Genomic DNA, 19,262 nt, shown 5'->3' on the forward strand with positions numbered 1-19,262 from the left:
CTGTCTGATATCCGAAAGCCACTTATAGCTTATGGTGAATTATTTTCTGCGTTTGCGAACTGTTTCTTACATCATACATATATATGTATATTGGAAAAAGGCTTTACGGAATGGCTATAATATCATGTTATTTATGAGGTTGTGAATTATGAATTATACAAGAATTATTATTATGAAAACAAAAAATCCGACTGCTATCTTAGTTTTATTGTTGGTGAGGGTATTTTACGTTTAAATATTTAATATTGATTTATTCATTACATATTTATTTATTTAAAAAACAGAAAGTAAGCCTTCTACAATATAATGGCACAATAATATTTCGTACAAAAGGCGGCCTTATTGCTAGACAGCAATCTCTGCCAGGCAATCTGTTTGATATTGTTAGGGTAAGAATTAAAATTGTATTAAACTATTTCACATTACGGGCGCCATTTTGTTAATTTATTAGACCAAGCCACTACCGCAATTCTGATGATAATACCGACACCTCATATGCCAAAATCTGTCCAGCAGTTTGGGCCGTTGGCAGTACCAAAGATATTGTCATAGTCCACACATGCGTATCTACATGCACTCGAAAAAGATTACACTCTTCAGTCGCAGTCGGGTTATAAGGCAATACAATACACACATTTACTCAAAGACAAACATAAGCTTATGGTATGATTTTAAGTAGCACGATTCTAAATCAAAGATGCGATAGTCGATTAGTCAACAATAACTTTCAGTAGGTATATATAACTATTGAGTTTCAAGCCTATACTTATCGGGGGAAGGTACCTTCCGAATCGGTGATCGTTTAAAAAATAAAACCTATTCATTAACACTTGTAAACGCTAACACGAATAATTTTAGATAAGTTTGTGTAAAATAGTAGTATAATTGAAGTAACTATTAATTATCCAACCATTTTACTTGCTACTAGTCCTACTAATCCTATTATCCTACTAATTCCTACTAATATAATAAATGCGAATGTTTGTAAGGATGTGTGTGCGTTTGTTGCTCTTTCACGCAAAAACTTCTAAGCCGATTGCAATGAAATTTAGTACGTAGACAGCTTGACAACTGGAACAACACATAGGCAACTTTTTATCCCGATATTCCTATGGGATACGGACTTACGCGGGTGAGACCGCGGTGCGCAGCTAGCAAATTATAATAATAATAAATTGTTTGCATACCTACTTATTCTATCACAAGTCCGTGTTAGGTACTAAGGAATCAATAGTACAGAAACAATAAGTATCATTCGAAGAGAATGACCGTTTATTGCCAAACAACGAGAGCTGGTACTATTGACGATGCGCATCGAATCGGCCGCTGTTACCGCCCCCGCCCGCTCTCGCGTAACGCCACGGGACATTATACGCTCGTTTGTCGCAACCAATTGCTCGTGAATCCAGTCTGGCTGCGAGTTAGGCTCAAGTGGCGGAAAATCACTCGACAAATAGGAATTATAGACGTTATGGGCGAAGCGTGGATTTGAATTTAAGGTCATTCACACATCCTATCCTACTAATATTATAGATGTGAAAGTTTGTAAGGATGTGTGTGTGTTTGTTGCTCTTTCACGCAAAAACTAATGAACCGATTGCAATGAAATTTGGTACGTAGATAGCTGAACAACTGGAATAATTTTTATCCCGATATTCCTATGGGATACGGACAAACGCGGGTGAAACCGCTGGGCGCAGCTAGTCAATTTATATGAGAAAGAAAGAAAATACCTATGTATGGACTCAATAAAAACAATAGAGGTCACATAATACTAACAACTAATAATAAACATATATGCCAGGTCTGCCTCTCAGCGTAATGTTACTGACTTTTAATTTCTTTGGATGTGTTATGCCTGATTGACAATGAATGAATTCATGCTCAACTAATTAATGTATGCTTATTTTATAAAATATAAACAATGTACGTCTGTAATTATAACCAATGAATAAATGATAATAATAATAAATATAAAAATGCATTTATACCTAAAAGTCATAAAAAAACCTAATTTCCTATATGTATCTAATAACCATTAAGTACAACATTATAGTAAATTACCTTAAGTATTTTGGGAAAATATAAGAAACTACGGATCGATATAATTGTAACTATTGAGCGACAGAACGAAGGTTTGTATAAAATATGATAGGACAGTCTCTGCAATTATTCTAATAGTGTTTCCTCCTAGCTATTCAGATGTATAAATTAGGCAAGCTTTAGTGTTTGAGCATTTCTTAGTATGAGGACAATACACGCTTATGGTTGCGTTGATTTCGGAGTAAATAGCGGAAAATTACCCGAGACGCTACTAATGCGTTCCCCAATTATTTCTTTGCAGGATATGAAGCAGAATATACTCGCTTCGTCTCGCGGCTTCACTCAAAACAACATGAAGATTGATGAAGTATTAAAAGAACGTTTTGGATTAAACATAGTTTCTTTTGAAATAAATATTTTTTTGAAACTTTGCAGTTTGTTGTAGAATAAAGGGCAAGTACTAATTTAGTTCAGAATAAATTCGCTACCAAATTTCACGTGTTTTTTTGCGAGACATTTTCTAAAATACTGTATTATTTATATACTTACATTTATGTACTTACAAAATAAACTGAGCATAATTTTAATAGCCTCTTATAAGAAATAATTATAAGAATCTTTTACAATAATAATAGCCGACCCTGAATTCAATATTACGATATCGCACCAATTACGGGCATTATGAAAACCACATTCGAATTAAGAACCAATAAAGCCGAGATAACCACTCGTTATGTAAATAAAGAAAGCCAACCTGCAATTAATGAATATCGATCCAGCATAATAGCATACAATATGCATCATAATTACATAAACGAAAGAGTATCAATCAGCGAAAGTGATATGGAAATCACGTCACTTATAGCACTTTCCCTGTTATGTTTTAGAAAACAGTAAGACGCTTGGACGTGGAAGCATCGCGACCGTGTCCGATTTGACCGACTCTAACTGCACTCGCATGTCTGAGAGACGCTTGGAAAAATTTGTACGTACAACGCGATTAACTTGAAGCTTTTGATGTGGGAGCCGAGCACGCTTCAGCACGAATTGGGCCAGCTAGCATCGAGGAAGTACTATTCATATATGCTACTGCATGCTACGATGTTTCATTCGATGAGTGGGGAGGCCTGCCCAGTCAATTCCTTCTTTCCAGTCGCCATTCCTTCCCTTTCCCCATAACTCTTCAAATGTTCATGGGTGGTGGTGATCGCGAAAAAAGCAAACTTGGCATTGATTTCATTTTGTCTCTCAGTTCTATTGGGCTGGGCGAGCTAAGGCAATGCGGAGGGAGAGGGTCAACGCCTGGCATTTCGGAGATATGAGAAGTTAGTGGGATCGTGTTGTAATTGTTAGTCGTATACCTATTCGAAAGCGCTTCTGAAATAGATTAAAAATATAAAATCCCCCAATCTTGTTTTTGGGGGTGGTTTTGATATTATTAAGAAAGTCAAAATAATTATAAAACTAAGATATTATGCATATTTATCGAAGAAAGTCCATTAATTTGAAACATCTATACAAATTATAATCTGCATACTTTCACAGTTATATAGTTTTACGGGCCTCGTATATATTTTCATGCAGAGTTATTTTCAGACAAAAAAAAATCTTAATTAATTTACTTGTGAAAATAGAAAAAAAAAAATTATAAAAAAATGTACATCCTTTAAATCTTCATCATCTCCTACGCTACACACGTTACGGTTTGTTGCCCACGGTTGCCAAAATACTCATTGCCAAATGAGAATACACGTTTATTATCATTAAATGTGCGCAAAAACAGCGAACCATATTGCCGCTGCAACCATTCACTTTTTTCTCGGCAATTGTTTGCTTTAGATGCTTTGAGGACCCTCAAATTAACATCAGAGAAGAAAGAAAGAATTCCTTTCATCCTGATTCCTACTAATCCTACTATCCTATCCTACTAATCCTACCAATATTATAAATGGGAAAGTTTGTAAGGATGTGTCGTACAAACATCCTTACAAACTTTGTTACTCTTTCACGCAAAAACTACTGAACCGATTTCATTGAAATTTGGTACGTAGGTAGCTGGACAACTGGAATAACACATAGGACTTACGCGGCCGAAACCGCGGGGCGCAGCTAGTATTAACATAAAAGTATTAAATTTCGTTGAATTACTGAGGAGGTAAGTTATAATAACGTTGTTCATTCATAAAATACGTTGGGATTGGGTAAAGGAAAATAATATATATTTTTGTCCTTCACTTTACTGGAACTTGATAATTAGTTTGATAGACATTAGAATAATCTATACTAATATTATAAAGCTGAAGAGTTTGTTTGTTGGTTTGTTTGAACTCACTAATCTCAGGAAAAACTGGTCTGATTTGAAAAATTATTTCAGTTTTAGATAGCCCTTGAGGAAGGCTATAAAAAGCTATATATGAACCATGGGCGACGCGGGCGGACGGCTAGTTCTACATATATCCTTTACGAAAAAGACGATATCAGTATCAGGTACAAGCTATTTCCTTTATTTATATGTATAAGAACCACGTTTCGTACATCATAAAAAGGGATAGCATATAAAGTACGACGTTAATAAATTCAAAGATAAACACTGTTTATCCGACAAAGCGTCAAATCACCATCCGTATAATGGAAAGTTCACCGACCGATCACAAAGAAAACGTCGAAATAGACGCGTCTTTTGCAGAACTTTACTACACTGCCAGCACATTTCCATTCACCGTGTCACCGTTCCGACTTCTGTCGGCAAAATCTTAATCCCGATCTCCTTTCCTTTGATATTCGTAAATACCAATCTCTATATATATAAATATCTCGTGTATAATCAATACTATAATAATACTAACTCAATATTAGTTACTATACTTCTTCGAAATGGCTGGATTGATTTTCATGAAATTTTCTGTGCATATCGGGTAGGTCTGTGAATCGACCAACATCTATTTTCATACTGCTAAATGGTAAAGCAGAACGGCGTTGGCCCGGTCAGCTAGTTTTTTATATATTTGAATCTATATATTACATATGGACTGCAAAAAGACTATTTACTGGCTTCATGCAATTATTAACTATTAGTTTTTCATCATTCAAAATTATACGTTGTCCTCATCAATTAAAATTAAATTTGGCTCGTCGACAAATGGTTTTGGGCGTTAACACCATTTAACACTTTATCTCATTACCTTTTCTCAAAGTTGTCTTATTTCCTTTTGTCGGTTAGGTTTTTTCAATGGAGGAAGGCATCATCAAAAACTATACGTTGTGATAATTACATAAAAAACGGATTATTAGATATGACACTACATAACACTAAGAAATAATAAAAAAAATAACTCATAGATATTCAGAAAAAAATGGGAAACGTATCTATTTAGTCATATAACACTAGAGTTTTCAAGTTCTTCTACAGTTTTAAACTAACATTATAACGAGGAAGTTTTTGAATTTTTGTACGTTTGTAACGTTTGCACGCAAAAACTGAAGAAACGATTTAAAAAATTCTTACACTATTAGCAAGCTACACCTTCACTGAGTGACATAGGCTAATATATGTACCATGGGCGAAGCCGAACTTGAGGAAAATACTGAAAAATCAACCCAACCCTGATTCTAATCAAAAATATCCAATTCCAGCGCCATATTTAATCAAAATCGTCTAGCCGAACTAAACCCTGTAGCAAGGCATTCAAGCTAAATGAGTTTTCAATCCTCCACAAGTAATGTTATACATAATTGATGTTCTCCCGTTTACCAAATTGAAATAACTTTTAAATTTTACTGCCTTAAAGTGGGTAGAATAAAGAAAGTTCCTTCATTGTGTCTCGCCTACAATGTGAGGGTAATGGAAAAAAAATGGCCACTCTCATATTAAATGGAACATTTTAATTTCATACCACTTTTAATATAAAGCAAGATTTACTAAAGATAAATCATACGGGTAATATTTAGAAGATGTTGGCTTCCAAGAATAGTATATGTAAGAATTTAAGCTCGGTCATCATGTTATACGAGATATGTGAAAACACGTACCTAATATGGGCCGATTGATATCACTTGTGCTTCATGAGGCGACAGAAAACATTTGTCTACCTGTAATAAAAATAAAATATTATTAATATTTAAGCTGGAAGCCCCGGCTCCGCGCAGGTAGTCGTATATCGTAATTGAAATTATATAAATTACCTTATAAGCTGGATAAAACTGCACATAGTGCGCAAATTTATTAGAATCGTTTGAGAAGTTTGGCAGTCCATTGCGGACATACAACGTGACACGTAATTTACATACATATAAAATTATAATTTCATCAACCGTTTTTTAATAAGTGTCCCCGACTTATAACATTTAAAATAAATTCGAGGATTGAAAGAGAGCAGGTTTATGTTAATATGAAAATACGTATACATGTCGCATCACGATTCGTGAAGGGAACACAAAAGACGACTCGCCGTACAACTCTGGTGAAATAATATGATACCATAATAGCTATTGTCTCCACAGTAATTGCAAAGTCATACAAAGTAAGACTAAAGAAAAACACACCTATCCCTCAAAAATACACTTGTGTCCAAACTGAATAATTGTAAATTCTAGTAACATTACAGACAAGAAAGAACTACGTAACATCAATTAGTGCTGCCGCAAAATCGATTTTACCCCAATATTTCATTGAATACTTCATTAGTTATCCAGGTCCTGACCTTCGAGCTAGAAAGGCTTTACAAAAACATAACAATTTACGTCAACCTTACCTAATCCAATGTGACTTACAGATTTGCTAACGAAATTGCAAAAGTGAGATAAATTATGATTATAAGGTGACTCGAGTGCTTAACAAATTTCTGTCAGCTAAAATATGTATGAATAATGCTGCGGTAGTCCGCATTATAGTTAATAACAAAATCACTGGTCAAGTCTAAAAGTCACACAAAGAGATCAAACGGATTGAAATTCAAAAGGCTTATCATAGTGTTGTGATGCTTAACCTAAATCACGAAGACGTGTTATACAAGACAAACTAACAATTTCCAATTATTACATTTATTCTGAGAATTTAGAAAGAAATAAAGAAATTAATCACTGTACATCGGGGACAGCTTATGTAAATAACCATGTGTAACCATGTATTTAAGAATAATTAGTTTTGAGTTTGAGCAAATCTACAGAATACATCATATAGCAGAAATACAGCAAACCATTACGAATCATAAAAATAAAATACACCAGTAACACAGCTAGAATAAAATGCAGAATTACGTTTTTTAGAAAAACAAATAATATTTTGTCTCATGATCTTATCTTATATATTACAATCAAAGATCAAAGCGAAATGCTGAAAGGTACAGGGGTCTTAACGTGTTTAACGAACGAGACGAGAAATTGTTTATGTTATGTACAAATTATATCTTACGTTGAGATGTTGAGTCATCTAAAATATACACAACCCCGCAACGATTATGCGACGTGTGATTAATACCTGAGTATCTGAGTCACAACCAGCATTTATCAAGTACCTATATGTCAAGTTGATGTTATTGTATGCGGATCAAGTCAACATATAGAGGTCATAATGGATATAAGATAATTGACATAATTGCGTATAATTCATACTTCATTAGAAATAATAATTCATATTAATTGGATTGTTGCGAAGTTTTTAGATTCCTACTTGTACTAACTGTCTGTTAATGAAATAAAAAATTCGGGTTCATATCGTATCTATTATTGCCTTGTTTCAAAGAATCACAAATAATTAATCAATCACCCCAGCAATGCGGATGTTACATGTATCTGTTATCAATTAGACTATTTTCTGCTTCTTACCTCATTATTTTCTTTTGGGTTAACTTGTTTTTATGATTCTCTTTTATTTAAAACATTTGTTCTATTTAAATCCTACGTTACGAAAGTTTGTAAGGATGTGTGTGTGTTCGTTGCTCTTTCACGCAGACTACTGAACCGATTGCAATGAAATTTAGTACGTAGACAGCTGGACAGCTGGATTGGAATAACATATAGGCAACTTTTTATCCCCTACTTGACTTACGCGGGTGAAATCGCGGGGCGCAGCTAGTTTTATCCACTTTTACAATTTGAAGGCGCTTTGATAAAAATCATTATTTCTAAAAATATAATATATGAAAAATTGTCAAGACCTGCGGCTCTGGTGATGTAACAGATGGACAGATATGACAGGTATGGCGAGCCTATATACAGATTTACCACATCTTCTTGGTGAAGACGGTGGACAGTATCAGTATCATCATATGATTTTTTTACAAATTGTTTCCATCCAAGTTCAACCCCAGAACCCTCCAATTCTTCGTATCAACGAGTTTATAAACGATGTCACGCCCGAAAGAGAATACAAAACAATATTTAACATCCATTAAAAATTACACGGGTAATTTATTTATAGGCATATTCAAACAAAAACGTGAACGAAACGCCCTTCGGAATACGAATTCGGCAAATTTTCCACTCGAGGGTAGATAAATTCGTAAGGTGCCTCACAACTCCCGACTTGGCGGACTCTTATCCACGAGTTTAAAAATACTTTTATGGGCGCTTCGTCTTACTTATCTGAGAAAGGAAAGATTGAATTAGAAGTATTGATTTGCGAGATTTATTTATTTCTCATGTTGTGGAACCGATTCGTCTTATTGTACGGGTGCTTTTTGAGTTTTGTAGGTATTTATATCAATTTCGTTTGGTGTGATTGCTGAATGCTGTTTTGAAATTGTTTAACTAGAAATAGTCGTCCATCGCTATAGGGCCTTATGAAATATAAAGCATATTTGGGGGTAATATTAATACTACATGTATTAACAAATATGTGTATAATATAGATTAAATGGAAATATATTTCCAAGATATTTATGATATTAATTAATCAGAAAGAGGTGTTGTTATTGCTTATTACTTCAAGTCTAATTGGCTACATAATCGTTTCAGGCAGAGCACGAGCACATCGCAAGTAGTTAACTCAATCGTAATTTACGTAGATTTTGAATGGGACTATAACTAAAACTATATTGAACTACTTGGTGCGCCCCTCGGTTACACCCGCGTAAATCTGTAACCCATAGGAATATCGGGATAAAAAGTTACCTATGTGTTATTTCAGTTGTCCGTCTATCTATCTACCAAATTTCATTGCAATCGGTTCAGTAGTTTTTGCGTAAAAGAGTTACAAACATACACACATCCTCACAAACTTTCGCATTTATAATATTAGTAGGAAGTAGGATAAGTATTGAACTATAAGGAAGTTAGAAAAAAAAGAAAGCCCAATATTTAAAAAAAATAACAATTACAGTAATTTTGATTATTTATCGAGTTAAAGTACGCAAGATACGTGATATCGGTACTAATCATCACGGCACAGATGTTTTAACTGCGACCGTGGTCATATACACATGGTAACTCATATTAAGTTCGATTATATACAACATCCAAAATACTATATTATCACATTCGTGTGAATATAGAGGCGTATTACGAACGTGCACATTATACCGCAATTTAACACGTTTAGAAATATAGAAGAAGTTTATTCCACGATACGTATTTTAAAATAGAAACTTTAAAATAAAATAATATGAAAAAAGAGAAATAGTATAAAGGAAACGTATAAGGGAATACAGAAAAGCAGAAATCTCGTTGGTTATTCTCGCTATTGGCATAAATGTATAAATGCGGCATAATCTGTACTAATATTATAAAGTTTGTTTGTTTGTTTGAACGCCATAATCTTAGGAACTACTGATCCGATTTGAAAAATTCTTTCAGTGTTAGATAGCCCATTTATTGAAGAAGGCTATATATAGCCTTTATATGTACGACGGGCGAAACTTACTGTATACTAAGCTTGTCCCAACTTTGTAAAAGAGAGGTTAATAAGCGAGAGTGTTCTTAGCTATGTTTGATGAAAATCGGTTAACGACAGCCGCCGCAGATTAAATATTTTTTTCCCAAATCCCTTCATATGGGTATTAAAAGGCTTGTCTAGTAGAATACTGAACACTATAATATATAAGACTAGCTGCGCCCCGCGGTTTCACCCACGTAAGTCCGTATCCCGTAGGAATATCGGGATAAAAAGTTGCCCATATGTTATTCCAGTTGTCCAGCTGTCTACGTACCAAATTTCATTGCAATCGGTTCTCACACACATCCTTACAAACTTTCGCATTTATAATATTAGTAGGATAGGATAATTTAGAATCCAAGATGGCCACTTAAAAAAGAGATCGAAGGTTCACCGAAAGATCAACAACATGACATACACGGGTAACATGGATGGAAAGTGTTATGAAATTACTAATAAAAATAACATTACACAGCCCGCATTTAAATACAAACAAAATATTTGTCTTATTCATATTTCACATGTATTACAGATGAGAATACCTATTGTCTTTATTTCTGATCTGAAGACGTATACGCAATTCGATTATAATTGTATTAAATAAATTGTATATGCATAATACAATTTGCAGTGGCTTAGCACAGCTCTGTTGCGACATTACTATCGTATTGAATTCCACTATGTGTTTGTTCAGCAAATAATGGTCTAGAATATGTGTTTTGTGCCTTCAAAGAGCCTTGAATATTGAACGTAGTTAGTTGGTTTATAACCGTTTAAACTCAATGTAACGTAAATAATATCGTTGCTAATGCTAACGTTATGTTTATTTTAGATATACGCTTTTTGAAATAGCAGTTTGTAACTGGTTTAATCTGCTTTGCTCAAAGCTTATTTTAGAGAAATTCAATAACGTGTCCCTTGCTTTGTATTCCATTGACCTTGTTTTATATTCGGAAATTCGATATTTAAAATGTAATTCAACTGGTTCAAAACCTTATGTTATATCTACAGGTACTACTATCAGGTACTAGGATGTCATATAATGTAGAAGTGTAGCATCCCACTAAGCTCTATAATAATCTGTAACCGATACGTCTCGATGTCGTGTGGTCTGAATACTATTACTGGATTCGCTCGACAGCGTTGCTACAATACTGACAACAATACCTCCAAATAATTCCAAATTGAACTCTATTTCAACTGAATACGACACCGGGCACGTCACGTTATTGTGGTCGTCATTAAGGTGCGGTGTGCATGACATATTAAGGTCGCGTATTGTATGTCGTATAATGACGAGATTATAAAATTGGATGAAGTTTTGAAACTAGACGAAACACAATATAAACGTGTACGGTGATTGAAGGTTATTTGTACCATTAAGAACAATTAGATTACAGGTATACTTAAAAGGGATAGCTATTTAATATTTAAGCAAAGATACCATGTTTTAATATTATATTTATAAATACATGGCTGACAGTAAAGGAACGACGAATATCTATCTAACCCTATATGAATATAAACAGATGGACTAGTCATTATGCTACCTATAGACACCTAAAGGGATAGTCAAGTGTCATATAAAAATAATGACTCAAAACGAATTTCCCGACAATATACGCTATTCGGTCGGACATAACAACATGATGCTAAGCAACACGGACAAATTGAACCGAGAAATAAAAACACACCAAGATTAAGAGTTTGCTAATGTGCGAATCTATAACAAAATATTAAAAATCAACACCCGAATACTAATTACACGGCAAACATGCTTATGGGAATAAATATAATTAGATACCGCTAAATAAATCTTCTAACAATAGCGATGATAGCGCAAACAAATATTCTATGCTGACTAACCAGTAAGAACGGAGAGTACAATAAAATCCACAAAAGGAAGAGGCCGATGACACTGCTGAAACGGCGCGGTGTTAGCTTCACTAATATGGACACAGATGTTTAAGCGTGGAGTCAGCGCTTAGAAGTATAAATTCATAACAGGGTGCTTTAATGAATGAACACTTAGTTAATGTAAATTTTATTTCAAGAGAAGATGACGTCACGCAATTTTTGAGTTTATAAAAAATTAAATTCTTAGTTGTTTGACGGACTTACTTGTAAAAATCCTAAATATTTCATCCAGCTTTTATTCGATTGAAGTGATATTTTGTACCTATATTTCGTCATAAATCATAAAAGCAAAATCTATTAACGAAAACAAGCATTTACAGGTTTTAAATGCAATTTATTTCTAAATCATTATATTTTTTATAGTGAACAAAAGTACCTATAATAGATAAAGGTTTAAATAAAAACACAAACTAATTCTTACAAATTGAACCAACTTCAATCTATAAACACAATATACGATCTAATTGCATATACGTACGTTAAAACACAATTAACTGATCCAACTGTAACCCATGTACATTCGACCTCGCAAGGAAAACACGAGAAAAACAGTTTCAATTCAGAGATATTAATAATGTTCATCTTGCAGTTATAATGTCATCATTAACGCCATAAGCAGTTACTAAGACTCGAAGATTATCTGTTGGTTTTTGTTTGAATTTCTAGCGGTGACGATTTAATACATGAGTTTCTTTAAATTAATACTAATGGGAAACAGTACTTCTTGGATATTTTAATCAAGATATTGCCGTAAATCGTAGAAGATATGGACTCCAGAATGAATTCCTACATATGCGCTTTCCGGGACTAGAAGACTAGACTAGCTTCATTAACTGCCTTGTGAATTAATGTGCATTTGAAGTTTCATCAAAAATTAACAGAAATTCATAACGTCCGAGTTTATTTTACCAAATAATAATATAAGAATGAATGCGTTATTGGTCGGAGTATAGAACTAGACAAGAAGAAATTCATTTCAACTTAATAGATTCAACGGAGGCAAAACGATTTCGTATAAATAGAAATACAAACTATAGCGACAAACAAAAATATGAAATAAGAGGGCAGAAAACTATGCTTGAATAATACCCTACACTGCTTCGACAAGGTACACCAAACTCTTATTAATAGTCTAGAAAGGTATAACATGTTATTGCTGTGAAATACCAGACAAACAACGCAGGTTTGAAGATTTGAAGCTATGCAAAACACTTATCACATAAACATATCACGTTATAGGGAAATTTCGATGGCATTAATCTAAGGCCAAAAGTATTAAGAAAAGTTAGGCTCTGATACCGCGGATGTTACATTTGGAATGATTGTAGATAATGCGACATCGATGGCAATCGTATCGAAGACTCAACACTATTGTTACAACTTATTAAATAACTACTTAACTAAGTAGTTATACTAATTAATTACATAGTATTAGTATACTGTAGTAGCTGTAGTAGCAGTCTGAAACATATTTTCCCTCCCAAGACCTTATTTTCTTTAAATTGCGTATCATCAGAGTATCAAATTTTCCACTCACAATCACAGCGTTGTATAAATTGGTTGGTCCGATTACAATATTGAAACAAGCCAAGGTCGTGACTTTTACTTGTGGTACAATAGCCGACATTGATCCAAGGAAGTGCTGGCAGACAACTGATTCAGAAATTAGCCTTGAAATGAGACGCAATTTTAGGTAAATCAATAATTTAATTCAACACATCATACTTCTCTTTTTCGTTTCGAAATAATTTTAAAGTAATATTTGCGAATAAAATCTGATAATTATTGTTGTTTATTTGACGATGTACGTGTTGGGTATTGGTTAAAAGCGTGTTATCAACAAAACTTTTCAGAATACATTGATATTTGGACTATTTTTACAAACCTTCGTTTTTCACAGTGTGACAAACATTAACACGACTACGTAACCGTGACAATTGCAAATATGTCTAATACATGTAATTCTAAGACATTATGTTTTGATAATGCATTTAAGGTTATAATCTACAACAAACAAACAAAATATCGCCAAATATCAACTTTATCCGATCATTAAAACATCAACTGATAAATGAACTTCGCGTAAACCATTTTGCAAGATCACTCTACCATCAACATGTGCCTGATATTATATTTCTTTTAGTGTAAAGTTCACAGCGTGTACGACATAGACACCGGAGCGTGGTCTAACGGGTTCTCAGTCAGTGACTTTTGGGAACGAAGCAGTGACATTGTCAACCATTATGTTTGGCTTAGCGCTATTTTTTTGTTTACGTTTCTCTGCCACGCCTGTAGCTACTACAATTTGTGTGAAATCTTGTGAATAAAGGATATTGGGATTATCAAGTTCGGTCCGGAATCATATTTGAAAAAGACTTTATTGTAATATCTTTACGTATTCTAAACTAAGATTATTGTGAGCTAATATATGATATTTTGTTTTGTTGTTTGTGTCGAATTCAAGCAAAATCTACCGGGACCATTTTTGACCAGTAGAAAGCTACATCTTTATCGAATAATATGGGATTTATTAAGGCTAGATAACTACTTTTAACTCAACTCAAACATTTATTCATTCAACTAGACTTCTTGTACAAGCACTTTTGAATCGTCATATACACAGTTAAAACATTTACCACCGGTTCGGAAGGCAGTTTCTTTAACTTACGATGTATTACAAATTCGGACTGCTTATTAATGAATATAGCATAGTTGAAGAAATAGGTAGGGATAATATCGTACCTGACTCCTAAACTTCCTCTCCCTTTCTGAAATGTAGACGATCGAGTGTTAAAACAAAATTGTCGGATGTCCCAAAAAAAGTATTTATATTTTATGTACGTAAAAATAGGATTGTTAACTCGCTTCCAGGCATTTAACACATTACAGATTTTTGAACGATATCCGTACCGATATTATATGTGCGTTTGTTTGTATCTCTTTCTCATTACAACAGAGCGATTTCATGATATGATTTGACTGACAGGCTTCTTTTTGTCGCGGCTAAACATCTCATTCCCATGGGAATTTCCTTTGAACATGCAGGCGAAGCTGATGTCGGAAAACTAGTACAAATAATAATAACATAAGGCTAATACTTGTAATCAATAGTATTAATACGAAAGGTGACATTTATACGGATAATTTTCATAACTAGCGTTTCGTTTGAAACTTAAACTCTTTCGCTATGATTTCCGGTGAGAAACATATTCGATTTTCAAAAAAATCACCCCAATCCTAATAAAAAAGTCCATAACCTCTTAAAAAGCGACCTATAGCGAACTTTTGATAAAAAAAGATACATGGAAAGTGATAAATTGTTTCAGAGCTTCACTTTTCGCTAATGGCTCGTCTCATATTTAGAGGCAGTTCAACGCACCCGCTTCTGTACTATGAGATACAATTAGCGCAAGATATACTGCGAAAGTTTGTCTTTCACAACGGCCGCCTTGTTCGAATTTACGGGTTCAATGACGCTGTGTTATGACCTTGTTCCCGTCATCGGTGGCATTCTAGAACAATTCGAAAATAGATGGAATAAAATATAGGGGTTTTCCTTCCATGACGTGACGTCACTTTGTACTTTGAATAAATGAAATAGGTGCGAGGCAAAAGGGGATTAAAAAAAAAAATTATTGTTCTAATTCCAAATTCCGGTATCAGATTTGTAAGAAAATTATATCGTACTAGCCTCGTTTGTTTTTGATCGAAAAACTAAACCTAATATGTAGAGCATTATAGATTTTATTCATTTAAATAATTCGTTATAATTTCTTTTTTCTTAACTTCTGTTAACACAAACTTCTCTTTTTGAAAATTTATTTACACAAAACTGCTATAAAAACTAGACTCAAGTAGGCAAACAGACAACTAATTACAAAATTTTATCCCAGGTGGACGGAAAGGCTCATGGACGATATAAAATGCTAATTAAGCTTCGAGATCGACCTACTTTTCAACAATGCCGTATTCTCCCAAAGTATCCAATGTATTAATACTTTTATGTATAACACTCATGAAATGAACCAAGCTGGAAGTTTATTAAGATAAATAAAATATTCCATATAGTTTCCCCTGAAATTTATTTGGCTATTTACTCTAAGAATTAATACGTGGAAGGAAGCAACTATTTTGATAAATCAAAAATGGAATAAATAGATTATTTTTCATTTAAAAAAATGACATTTTAAAACATAGCTTACAACGTACAAAAATGATATTAAATCTACTAAGCTATTTTACAACTCAATCAGTCGTTTGCAAAACATAAACATACTGTGCAGGTACAAAGCCATAAACAATAAACCCACTATGCTTAACCGGCAAAGCGATAACGATACTATTATTTATCGATTTAACACAAACCATTCTAAATCCACTCACTTTATAAACATTAAATAAACCCTTGAATACCTACTCCTGTGTGTGTGACCGCCTCCTTGGTACAGTGGTTAACGCGTGAGCTTAGAACCGAGGGGTCCTGGGTTCGATTCCCGGTGGGGACGCACAAAAAAAAAATGTCTCGGTCTGGCAGGACACACAAGTCTGATCACCTACTTGTCCATAAAGAAAATCGATCAGTGAAACAGATGTATATCATCTGCCCCATACCCCACTAGGGGACACGGGACTTCACTTTTTGAATACCTACTCACCTAAGTCTCTCTAGAGACTTCCACGCATGTGTGGATATAAGTCAACAGAACATTTTACACGCTGAAAAGAATGTTCCAGAAAGAGCAAAAGGCACATATAAAATTCCTTTGAGTTAAAACTCGGTAACGATGTTAGGACGGTAGGTGGGTCTTTTGACACTCGAGTAATGAGAACTTTTTGTTTCCTTGAAACTTTTCCTTTTATAAGGACAGTTGTACAGGTGAAGAAATATGTCAACAAGCAATGTTGAAAAACAAGGACAAATTTCGGAAGAAACTTACCTAAATTTAAAGTTTTACATGAGAATTAAGAATTCTTTAAACCTAAGAAACGTGTAGTGCATTTTATGAAACCGAATAGAATTAGGACATGTTGAAAGGTTGAAAGTAGGTGAACCAATTTAGTGTTGGAAATTATATATAATACTAGCTGCACCCGGCATACGCTGTTCTACCTTGCTCTTATCACTTAGGGGCATGAAAAATAGATGTTGGCCGATTCTCACAGATACCGGATAAGCAAAAAAAATTTTATCAAAATCGGTCAAGCCGTTTCGGAGGAGTATGGCAACGAAAACTGTGACACGAGAGTTTTATATATTAGATATTTTTATGCATTAGTATATAACAGTAGCGTTAGATATCATTTAAATCCAAACAAACCATCCAATCAAAGTAAAGTACCTAATTGAGTTACATAATTATTTTTGTCAGTACTGCCGTTTAGAACGACACTCTTTATTTGTAGTAGAAACGAACAGAAAAGAAAAGAATTTGGTTTAGATACTTCGAACTTAACGCGACCGAAGCCTTGGGCAACAGCTAGTCATAAAACAATATTAAAAATAAGTTTATTTTCTTACAACTTACTTTTAGTGTAAAAAAAATGAGTAAATTTTATTTCAACAATAAATTAAGCGCCTACTGTACTGGCGCCTAAACAAGGTAACTGAATAACTTGTATTTTAGGTCACCAGACCCTCACTCCTCAATTCGTTGGATGGACCACACTCTGAATACAATTTTCCTATCATTTTGTTAAAAAAGGAATAAACAGAAAGAAATAATGATTAAAGCAGAAAAAAAAAAAACAAAGAATACATACTACTTTATTTGTAAAAATTATCATCCCATTAGATCATTTTTTTACTTTTTTACATACATATTAAGTTCCATTAGTTTTATTTTATTCGCAATATATTTCCATCAGCACCAATTGTTATCGCAAATGAGGAAGGATGCGTGATTTACATTTAATAAGGATGAGAAGTGAAGCGTAAAGGGGAAAAAATATATATGTGCAGATCACTAGGCAAGTAATGAGTATTACTTGTATGATAGACATTCTGGCATAGCAAATATTTTCCCAAAACGTTGCAGGCCTAGGAATATTAGTCAACCTTTAATCTATTATTTATGGTAATTTTTATAAAGCCTGTGCTGATTAGTAGCTCGGACTTAGTAAAGGCAATCGTATCTTGTAGCGTGTCTTACAATACCTTATACATTTATAATCAATTTGCTGATGCTACGTGTGTACGTGATTTTAGTCAACCATAACAACAAACCACAAACTACTTTATCATATTTTTAAACGTACTGATCTTGTAGATTCTATTTACTTCGAATGGATGGACTTAGACGTCCCTAGTTCAGCTCACAACATATCCCATCAATGCTATAACTCATCCCATCTCAACTCATCTATTCATACCTTTCTCTAATCAGAAGAAAATCCTCCACAGGCATCTTAGTTAACTTTTCCAACATCAGCATTCAAGATTAAATCGATCCCATATAAACCGACGAAGCGAACTCCAAACCAGGTTACGAGATCCAGCATAACAAAGCCGCACTAATTGGAGCCGCTTTCAAACTTCCAGGCTTCAATATTCAATAACGACCGGAACGTGCGAAGACTTACGTTTTCAGTCCCCCAATTATGGAGTTTGGTAGCCTCTTGGGGTACTTTCTTAATTACTGGCAGATGAACAAGTAAAGCGTCTTTTGTATGTGATAGTGGGCAGCTGAGCTGGTGGTTCGCCTGATGGTAAGCGATCACCACCGCCCATGAACATTTACAGATGCAGAGCCACAATACTAAAATTTACTGTATATCGATCCTCGATAAGTATACAAAGTTTGAATTATATCTATCGGATTAAAAGCGAGTCTAAAGTAGTCGGTTAGAAATATACATGTGAAGCTAATAAAAGTATGTTAAAAGTTAATTAAATTTACATGCAGCGATGATGTCCGAAGTTACTTCATCATCTGTTTTATTATTCATTGACACACTAAGTTAAATCTCCTAAACAACACCAATTATTATGCTATGATTTTTTTCATATAATTGAACTCTTATGTAAACAGTAACGCAATTATGCGATATGGAGTTACATCAGTGGCATGAATGAATGCAAATTTAAACTCATCAAGATATCCAATTCATTTAGATATCATCTCTATATGAATGTAACGAACGAAAGTGTTCGCATAACCCTCCTTCAGTCGCAGTCGGGTAAAATAGCGCAGGGATGCATAGTTTAAAGTGCTCATATTGTATTTTTTAAATTATTATTTAAACGGCATTTAGAGAAAATCTTCAAAGATTAAAATCAAACAGTTCAATGACAATGACTTTTAAAAATACATGTATCTAATTAAGTGATAAAAAATATTCAAGGTGGTTTGATTGCTTATTGATTAGTTGTTTTTGTTATGCTTCTGTTGTCATTCTTGAATTAATGAGTTTCTACACTAATTACGTTCGATGT

At 33.9% G+C, this 19,262-nt stretch overlaps 1 protein-coding gene across 4 annotated transcripts in view; it reads right to left on the reverse strand.

The window, feature by feature from the left end:
- LOC119838785 overlaps positions 1-19,262 on the reverse strand; it is a 58,988-nt gene that overhangs the window by 17,763 nt on the left and 21,963 nt on the right. For 2 of the 4 annotated variants that reach the window (XM_038364889.1, XM_038364888.1), the window contains exon 2: positions 6,073-6,132. The exons of the other annotated variants lie outside the window; for them this stretch is intronic. The gene's annotated coding sequence lies outside the window, so the exon portion shown is untranslated. The remainder of the gene's footprint in view (positions 1-6,072; positions 6,133-19,262) is intronic. 4 annotated transcript variants of the gene reach the window in all.

Source organism: Zerene cesonia, unplaced genomic scaffold (assembly GCF_012273895.1).
Source record: "Zerene cesonia ecotype Mississippi unplaced genomic scaffold, Zerene_cesonia_1.1 Zces_u005, whole genome shotgun sequence".
Classification (NCBI taxonomy): domain Eukaryota; kingdom Metazoa; phylum Arthropoda; class Insecta; order Lepidoptera; family Pieridae; genus Zerene; species Zerene cesonia.